This window comes from Terrapene carolina, unplaced genomic scaffold (assembly GCF_002925995.2).
Source record: "Terrapene carolina triunguis isolate 2854851 unplaced genomic scaffold, T_m_triunguis-2.0 Scaffold618, whole genome shotgun sequence".
In the NCBI taxonomy this organism is placed as follows: domain Eukaryota; kingdom Metazoa; phylum Chordata; order Testudines; family Emydidae; genus Terrapene; species Terrapene triunguis.
In genome coordinates this window covers 12,485-21,889 of record NW_020664969.1, presented here as the reverse complement: position 1 = coordinate 21,889, position 9,405 = coordinate 12,485, and the positions used below count along the sequence as shown (strand labels likewise).

Below are 9,405 nucleotides of genomic sequence, written 5' to 3'. Positions count from 1 at the left end.
TTCCCGTTATGATGATTCTAACCCTTAAATAAAATAACTAATAATAATACTAATGAGACTTCTCTGGGAAGCAGATTTGAAAAGATTAGAGGAGAATGCAGTGGGTGAAGCTCTTGGCCTGATTCTGGGTCATCAAACGCAACCTGCTCTGGAATTTCACTTGATATGAAACTGAAAGTGTCTTACACATCTGCTGGATGTGGATTTTTTCCTGAAGGCCGTGTGGTCACATAACTAGATATTAGATTGCCAGAATATAGCTAAGATTCATTGCGGACTTTACGACAAATGATCCTTTGCTAAAAGAGAGAGGCAAGGTGAGCAATATCTTTTTTTATTGGACCAACTTCTGTTGGTGAGCTAGGCATGCTTTTGATCTTAGCTCTGGTCTACACTACAGCGTTAGCTCGATGTACGGCCGTTTACACTGACCTTATTCTGCAAGTGTCTACATTAAATGCAGCTCCTTCTAATGTAACTCGCTCACTACATCGACTGAGGGCTGGTCTACTGTAGAAGCACAACATTGGTGCACCTGCACCACCGTAGTGCAGTTGGTGAAAATGCTCTATGCCAGTGGCTCTCAATCTTTCCACGTGACTGTACCCCTTTCAGGAGGCTGATTTATCTTGCATACCCCCAAATTTCAACTCACTTAAAAACTTCTTGCTTACAAAATCAGACACAAAACTACAAAAGTGTCACAGCCACGCTATTACTGAAAAATTACTGACTTTCTCATCTTTACCATATAATTATAAAATAAATCGACTGGAATATAAATTGTACTAATACAGCGAGGAGTCCGGTGGCACCTTAAAGACGAACAGATTTATTTGAGCATAAGCTTTCGTGGGTAAAAAACCCCACTTCTTCAGATGCATGGAGTGAAAATTACAGATACAGGCATAAATAGATATAGATATAGATATATATGATATATAGATAGATAGATAGATGCCTCTATGTGCAATTTTCACTCCATGCATCTGAAGAAGTGGGGGTTTTTTTACCCATGAAAGCTTATTCCCAAATAAATCTGTTCGTCTTTAAGGTGCCACTGGCCTCCTCGTTGTTTTTGTGGATACAGACTAACACGGCTACCCCTCTGATACATAATAAATATTGTACTTTACATTCAGTGTGTAGTATATAGAGCAGTATACTCCAGTCATTGTCTGTATGAAATTTTAGTTTGTACAAACTTCGCTAGTGCTTTTTATGTAGCCTGTTGTAAAACTAGGCAACTATCTCAATGAGTTGATGTATCCCCTGGAAGACCTCTGCGTCCCCCCAGGGGTATCTGTACCCCCGGTTGAGAATCACTGCTCTATGCTGATAGGAGAGAGCCGTCCCATTGGCATAACAACTCCACCTCTGCACGAGGCATAGCGCGTAAGCCGATGGAGTTAAGTCGACAGTGTCAGTGAAGACACTGAGTTGCTTACATTGACTGTTCTGCCTTTCAGGAGCCGTCCCACAATGCCCTATGCTGACAGCTAAATCGAGGCAAACCGTCCTGCTGAGAGCACACACCGTCAACACAAGGGACAAAGTGTGGACATGCAAAAGCTACACTACAAAGTTAAGTCGACTTAAGATACGTTGACATTCAGCAACTGGTGTAATTAAACCGCTGTTATATGTCCACACTACGCTAACTGGGTTGATGGAGAGCATCCACACGAGCAGCTCTTGCATCGGCACAGAGAGCAGTGCACTGTGGGTAGCGATCGCACTGTGCACCTGGTCGCAGGGTGCATTGGGAAGGGTTTGCAATGCCTCATGGGGGCAGGGACAGCATCACATGATGATGGTTTCTCTATCCCATCCTTCCATGGGGCACATGACTTACGAGGAGAGGCTGAGGGAACTGGGATTGTTTAGTCTGCAGAAGAGAAGAATGAGGGGGGATTTGATAGCTGCTTTCAACTACCTGAAGGGGGGTTCCAAAGAGGATGGATCTAGACTGCTCTCAGTGGTGGCAGATGACAGAACAAGGAGTAATGGTCTCAAGTTGCAGTAGGGGAGGTCTAGGTTGGATATTAGGAAACACTATTTCACTAAGAGAGTGGTGAAGCCCTGGAATGGGTGACCTAGGGGGGTGGTGGAATCTCCTTCCTTAGAGGTGTTTAAGATCCGGCTTGACAAAGCCCTGGCTGGGATGATTTAGTTGGGGATTGGTCCTGCTTTGAGCAGGGGGTTGGACTAGATGACCTCCTGAGGTCCCTTCCAACCCTGATCTTCTATGATTAACACTGAGCCACAGGAATGTGTGTTGCTGTAGTGTGCTGAGCCTGGCACTGTTTGTTTGCACCGTGCTATGAACCTTGTAATGATGGCTGTGTGTGCCCGAAATGTAACGCATTTTAAATACCTTTTTAAAGTAGCACATGGCCAAACTGGCATTGCTGATCACTTAACACAAGAAGCCCACAGAAGTTGTTGGGGGTGAGGACTGTGTGTGTGTGTGTGTGTGTGTGTGTGTGTGTGTGTGTGTGTGTGTGTGAAAGACAGACAGTGTGTGTTTTGGGTGAGAGTGTGTGTGTGCTGGGGAAGAGTGAGTCTGTTGGCGCACTGTCTCTTTGGGTACGTCTACACTTACTTCCTGGTTCAGCGGCAGGCAATCGATCTTCTGGGATCGATTTATCGTGTCTTGTCTAGATGCGATAAATTGATCCCGGATCGATCCCGGAAGTGCTCGCCGTCGACGCCGGTACTCCAGCTCGGCGAGAGGAGTACGCGGCATCGACGGGGGAGCCTGCCTGCCACGTCTGGACCCGCGGTAAGTTCGGACTAAGGTACTTCGAATTCAGCTACGTTATTAACGTAGCTGAATTTGCGTACCTTAGTCCAAAGTGGGGGATTAGTGTGGACCAGGCCTTTAAGTAGCGCACTCATCAGCCTGAACACTTGTTCAGACAGCAGCCGATGTTGCAAAAAGCTCCATGCTTCTGGTTAAGGTGGTTTTATTTTCTCGGCAAAGCGGGAAAGTGAAATCAGTGGGAGGAGCATTGCAGTGTGTACACCTCCACTGGTTTGTCGACAAAAGATACCTTTTGTCAACAAAGCTGTGTAGTGTAGACAAGGGCCTAAGTGGATGTAATTTAAGTCAATTTAATTTTGTAGTGTGTACGCTTGCCCTTACACGGAGCTCTTCATCAGGTCTGGGAAACGTATTCCGAGTGTTACAGCGAAGTGCGAGGTGGAATAGATTGTTTAACGTAAGTAATTAACATGTATTTCAAGGGACCCTGCAAGGCGAAGTGGCTTATTAACACCTCTCCAATCACAAGGGGGAGAGGAGAGAGAATCATAGAACTGGAAGGGACCTCGAGAGGTTTTCTAGTCCAGTCCCCTGCACTCAAGGCAGAACTAAGTATTATCTAGACCATCCCTGACAGGTGTTTGTCCAGCCTGCTCTTAAACATCCCCAATGATGGAGATTCCACAACCTCCCTGGGCAATTTATTCCAGTGCTTAACCACTCTGACAGTAGGGAAGTGGTTCCTCATGTCCGACCTAAACCGCCCTGGCTGCCATTTAAGCCCATTGCTTCTTGTCCAATCCGCAGAGATTAAGAACAATTTTTCTCCCTCCTCCTTGTAACAACCTTGAAAACTGTGATCATGTCCCCTCTCAGTCTTCTCTTCTCCAGACTAAACAAACGCAATTTTTTTCAATCTTCCCTCATAGGTCATGTTTTCTAGACCTTTCATCATTTTTGTTGCTCTTCTCTGGACTTTCTCCAGATAAACAGAGGTGGGGGATTAAAGTGGGTTCTAGATGGTTGTAATAAATCTTTAATCCTGTGTATTTATTCAGACTCTTTGAAGGAGGTGGGGGAAGCAAGACAATCACTATGTCCTCGAAGGAATGTACACAGAAAAACGATAAGACAAAACCACCCGATCGCCGGTGGGTGAACATCTCCATCTCTGACCTCTCAGTCCTCACCCTGAAAGGCAGCCTGCACAACACCATCACAATTCAAGCTTAAATTGATAACTTTGCTAGATACTGAATATAATGGACTGAATAAAGACATTGGATTTATGGCTTATTACAACAAGCTATAAGCCAATTAACAACCCCCATTTTTTCCCCCTTTCCCCTCTGTAACTGACAACATGCTGGGTGGGGACGTCCATACCACCCTGGACGCATGGGACCACCTTGGGGTCAAGAAGTGCCCAGGCACCGCAGACAATCTCATGGAAATTGTTGATCATCACTCCTGTCATGGACTCACAGGACGTGTGCTCTCTCTCAGCTCTGCATGGTCCCTGGGGGGGAACCCCCTTCAGTGTGACAGCCCTTCTCGGGGGGTTAAGCCCCAGGCTCCACCGACTCCTGGATTCACACCTCTCGGAGCCTTCAGCAACCTATTGGATATTCCCAGACTTGGAAAACTGTGAAATGCAGAATTTGAATAGCGAACCTGGTCTTCTCCTTGTATCTACTACCATTGCTAGACATTGCTTCTCCAACGGCAGAATCACCACAGCACTGGAGCCTGAGAAGACAAATTAAAGTCAACTAGTGTTTAATTTGTCTTTAATCTGGCTGCTGATTGGTCATTTTGAACTACCTTTATATCAGGTAAAACCCCATGTACTCATGCTGCGGGATCTTTTCACGCTGCATGAAGCAGAGCGTGTGGACGGGCAGTTTGTGGGTGAACGGTTCCTATTTTCTGTCTTTATTCACAAAGATCTGAGATTCTGCACTCCTGGGCCTATTGTGGAAACTTCAGAGTGAAAACCCCTTCCCAAAATAGTGAGGAGTCCGGTGGCACCTTAAAGACTAACAGATTTATTTGGACATAAGCTTTTGTGGGTAAAAAATCCACTTCTTCAGATGCACAGAGTGAAAATTACAGATACAAGCATAAATATACTGGCACATGAAGAGAAGGGAGTTGCCTCACCTTCCTTCCCAAAATCACCTCCTCTCACTGAGCTGTGAGGACAGGAACCTTCAGGCTGAAAAAAAAATCTGAGAATGAGGAGGAGAAAGTGACACCTCATTAAAGATTTGACTCTGTTAAAATGAAGGGGAATATTGTTGTATGAGAACACATTCAAGAAAAACTCAACCTGTTATCAGAAATAGGATTCAAACCTATTTCGTCTAAGGAAGTACACTACCATGCACAGCTCTTGAGTGGGAACAGAAACCAATTCAGCAGGTAACAAAGTTGGAGTCTGATCTCTCCAGCAGGAGAAGGCTGTCCTTTTACTATCCTTCATAAACAGCCCTCTTCTTTGGATTGCACTTTGCTGGGGATCTGGATAGGGGAAAAGCAGCTTCTGAGGGTTAATATGACACCGTATTTTGTGTTTATTCATAGACTTTAAAGGCAGGTTAAATCTCTCTGAACATCTGGTCTGACCTGCTGCCTAACAGTCCAGAGAATTTTACCCAGTGAGTCCTACATGGACCCCAACACCTTATGGTTGAACGAGGACAGATCACTCAGAAAGTCATCGTGTTTGGCTGTAAAGATGTGAAATGCTACAGGGGAGGAAACCGGCCCCTATTTCAAGCTTAAATTCTGCAATTTCTACATCTAAGCATAAAGCTCAGGTCCACCCTGGCCATGAATTAAGCCCAGGCCTGCTGGATGGGAGACAAGAATTCTCCCACTGAACCAGAAGTGTGCAAAATAGAAAAAGTGACCTGTGCACTATGGGCCTTACACACTGCCACAGCCCGTCTCTGCTACAGGGCACAGGGGTGTGGCTGATACTCCCGGGAGCTCTCGGCTTCTGGTCAGAATGGAGTTCTTTGGGAATTAAGTCATTATTAGTGGGTTCAAGTTACATGTGCCCTGTGCCTTTAAGGGATTGGAGTAATGGTGAAGAGGTTAAAGGGCACAGAGCTGGGTAGCAGGGTGTGGTCCTTCAATAGTTGTTCTGCTCTGGTGAGACTGAGCAGGTGTGGGGATTGTGCAAGCTGTGGTGTTTATGTGCACATATAAAATTCAACGAAACCCCATTTTCAAAACCATCCATGTCTGGGAATGTAACAGGAGCTTTTTGAACAAGGGTGTGTCCTTCCTAATCCTCAAGATCACTGGCTCCAATACTTTGTTGTCACAGGGAGTATAGCTCAGTGGTAGAGCATTTGACTGCAGATCAAGAGGTCTCTGGTTCAAATCCAGATGCTCCCTTTTTGGTATTTTTTTTTTAATGGAAACATATTTTCCTATCCATCTCCAGTATGTTCAGGAATTCCACTGAATGAGGGGGCTTGAAATGAATTTAAACACTTAACATTTTCCTATGCACATGTATAAAAACTTAGCAAACCCGTCCATCAGCTGAAATCAATTCCAGTCCTCTGAGGCTCTAGCTTGTGTTTTCATCGATTAAACAAAGGTATAATATGAGTGCACATTTGCAGGTCCTTGTTCTCCAGGGGCTGTGATGTGCTGAACAAGACCCACATCCAGTTGGGGCTGAGGAATCTGACGAGCAAAGGCACCTTGGTGCAGGCTAAAGTCACCAGCACCTTGGCTCCTTCACACTCAGCCAGCAGCATCTGGGTCCCCAGGACAAGGCATGGAAGAATCCAGTGGCTCTGAACAGGAAAATAGACACCAAGAAGCTGGTCAGAGCTGCCAGGATCCCCAGAAAGGCCACCATGCCCAGGGCCAGGAATAGCCCTAAGAAAGTGGTGGCTTCAGCAGGGACCAAAATGGCAGAGAAAAGCCCCCAAAAGGTCTAAGCTGCCAAGCCCAGAAGGTGGTCAACATCCCACCTAAAACCAAGTCAGGAGAGATCCAGGCTAAAGCCAACCCCAAAGCCAGGGCTAAGCAGGTGGCCCTGAGAAAGAAGTGAAGAGATTTGCAGGATGACTCCTGCTCCTCAAATGCTTTTTTAAGAATTACCATGGACCTCCCAGAGAGAGCCAGGTCCCTCAGGCAAACAGCCCTATGGAGAGTCAAGGGAGGTGGTGGGAATGGGGGGTGTGGGTGTGTGTGTGTGTCTTACCGAGGGGAAGGGCTGTGTTTTGTGAAACACCTTCCAGATGAGTGAAGCGCTGAGTGACAAGGTAGCTGCCCATAGCTCCCGACATGAGTTTGTGATCTGCTTCTGCTGTCTAAGAGGGACACTCTGTATTTGAGGCATGTGGGACACCTCTGTGAGGATGACAGGTTACAAAATGCTGGATTCAATGAAAGACAAGAACATAAGAACGTAAGAGCGGCCGTACTGGGTCAGACCAAAGGTCCATCCAGCCCAGTATCCTGTCTACCGACAGTGGCCAATGCCAGGTGCCCCAGAAGGAGTGAACCTAACAGGTAATGATCAAGTAATCTCTCTCCTGCCGTCCATCACCTCCTTCTGGCAAACAGAGGCTAGGGACAACATTCCTTAGCCATCCTGGCTAATAGCCATTAACGGACTTAACCTCCATGAATTTATCCAGTTCTCTTTTAAACCCTGTTATAGTCCTAGCCTTCACAACCTCCTCAGGTAAGGAGTTCCACAAGTTGACTGTGCCCTGTGTGAAGAAGATGAGACCATAGGGGGGGCAGGTGAACGGCAGCGCCACACAGGGTCATAATACTCAGACACGGGGCCTCACTGTCACCTCCCCTGGGTTTTCCATCACTCATTCCCTAACAAACACACCCTCTACACATGCACAGAGTCGCGCCCCCCTCTCCCTCTCCCACACACACTCCATTGGATGCAGCCACTCTGTGACTCCCCCAGATGGGGGCTTGTCTCTGCATCTCCCCAGCAGGGAAGGAGAGAGGCTGAAGGGCCACAGGAGACAGGTGGGTCTAGACAGGAATGGAAGAGACACTTCCTCCTCCCTCTTCTTAAAAGGCACCCTTGGTGTTTCATGGACTAACAACAGCAGCATGAAGAAAGAGGAAAGCGAAGGTCTCACAGCCAGGGATGCAGGTGCCGCATCCTCTCTGTCTGACCATTACCCTTGCAGGAGAGAAGGTTTCAAATGTCTCAGACCAGAGACACAGGGAGGTTTGCGGTTCATGAATCTGGGCAAAGCAAATTGTTTCTCATATAAACAAATAAGTGACACCAAGTTTTAGGCTTGATTAAATAAAGTTAAGGGTTTAATTAATATAGTAAAAATATGTCCCGATTCCCCTAAATAACACCATAACGTGAAATAAGAACAGAGACAAATCTTGTCAGTGACAACTAATTTCATAAATGATCTTCCCGTTATTAATTTCCACCCCACCCCTGTTGGAGGTCTGGGCACCTCCAGTGTCACTGCTCTGCATCCGCCTTCCCGTGAGAATTGGTTTTGGACATTCCCAAATGTGGAACATTGGGCAGTTCAGAATGTGACTAGTGACCCCGGCTCCTTCCTGCCCCTGCTCCACATTGCTCCACAGCAGCGTCTCCCCCTGCAGAGTCACCCCAGCACTGCAGTGCAGCCCCCAGGGTTCAGCAGGGCCCCCGGCAAGGACAGTGGGTGCAGCTAACAGCCCGGTGTGCCTGGCAGTGAGGCAGGGACAGCCCGAGGCTGGAAGCTCTGAGTCAGCTGTAAAGAAGCAACACCCCCCACAAGTACAGAGATTGAATTCCCCAATGTTAACATCATGGCACCCGGTAGAAAGCCACACGGGTCAGTTGTATTTTCACAGGGAGATGCAAAAATCAGGTGACATTAATTTTTAAATTTGAGTAAATAAAGTTGAGGAGATAGTTATTAAGCTCGCAAAAATATGCCAAAGATCCCTCTACATAACACCTGAAGGTGAGATAGAAACAGAGACAAACCTTGTCAGCAAAGGCTAATTTCCCAAACCATCCTCAAAATGTTATTAATTCCCATCCCACCCCTCCCCTCCATAGGAGCTCTGTGCAGTTTAACCGTTCTGCAGGCAGCTTCCCATTAGAAATGCTGTGGTGGGACATTCCCAGACCTGGCCATTTACCAACGACAGAATTTGAAGAGCAAACCTGGCTTCCCACACCAGGAGGGATGTGAGTGTTTTATCCCTGTCACTTAGTGTTTTTCAGTCGTACAGACCCTCCCGTGCCCAGCCAGGCAATGAACTTGGGGATGGAGGACAGGAATCAGAGACCTTAGAAACAGTTAAATGACAGCAAGCGCATCAGCCTAGTAATTAAAGCCCCTTTCGTGATGCCATTCGTGTGGTCCCTTTATTCTTCTGCTGTCTCGCTCTGACCACCGTCGCCCTCTGTCGGTTCAGTGAGAGGGCCACACTCATTGCTTCCGACACACAAAGACTCACACACACACCTTGCAAGCAAAACCTCCCCAAGGAGTCAGACGCACGTGCTGGATCCCTGCACCCCCGGCTGTGCAGAAGCCAGACACAAGGAAAGCTTGTCGGGCCCAGGGCTGGCAGGGAGTCCAGCGTTGGAGCATTTAAACTACAGGGACAGG

The 9,405-nt window shown here is 47.0% G+C and overlaps 1 non-coding gene across 1 annotated transcript; it reads left to right on the top strand.

Annotated features, from left to right (window-relative positions):
• Window positions 1–6,103: 6,103 nt before the first annotated feature.
• On the top strand, window positions 6,104–6,175 carry TRNAC-GCA. The gene has a single exon. It is a non-coding gene; the product is annotated as a tRNA-Cys (tRNA).
• Window positions 6,176–9,405: the final 3,230 nt, after the last annotated feature.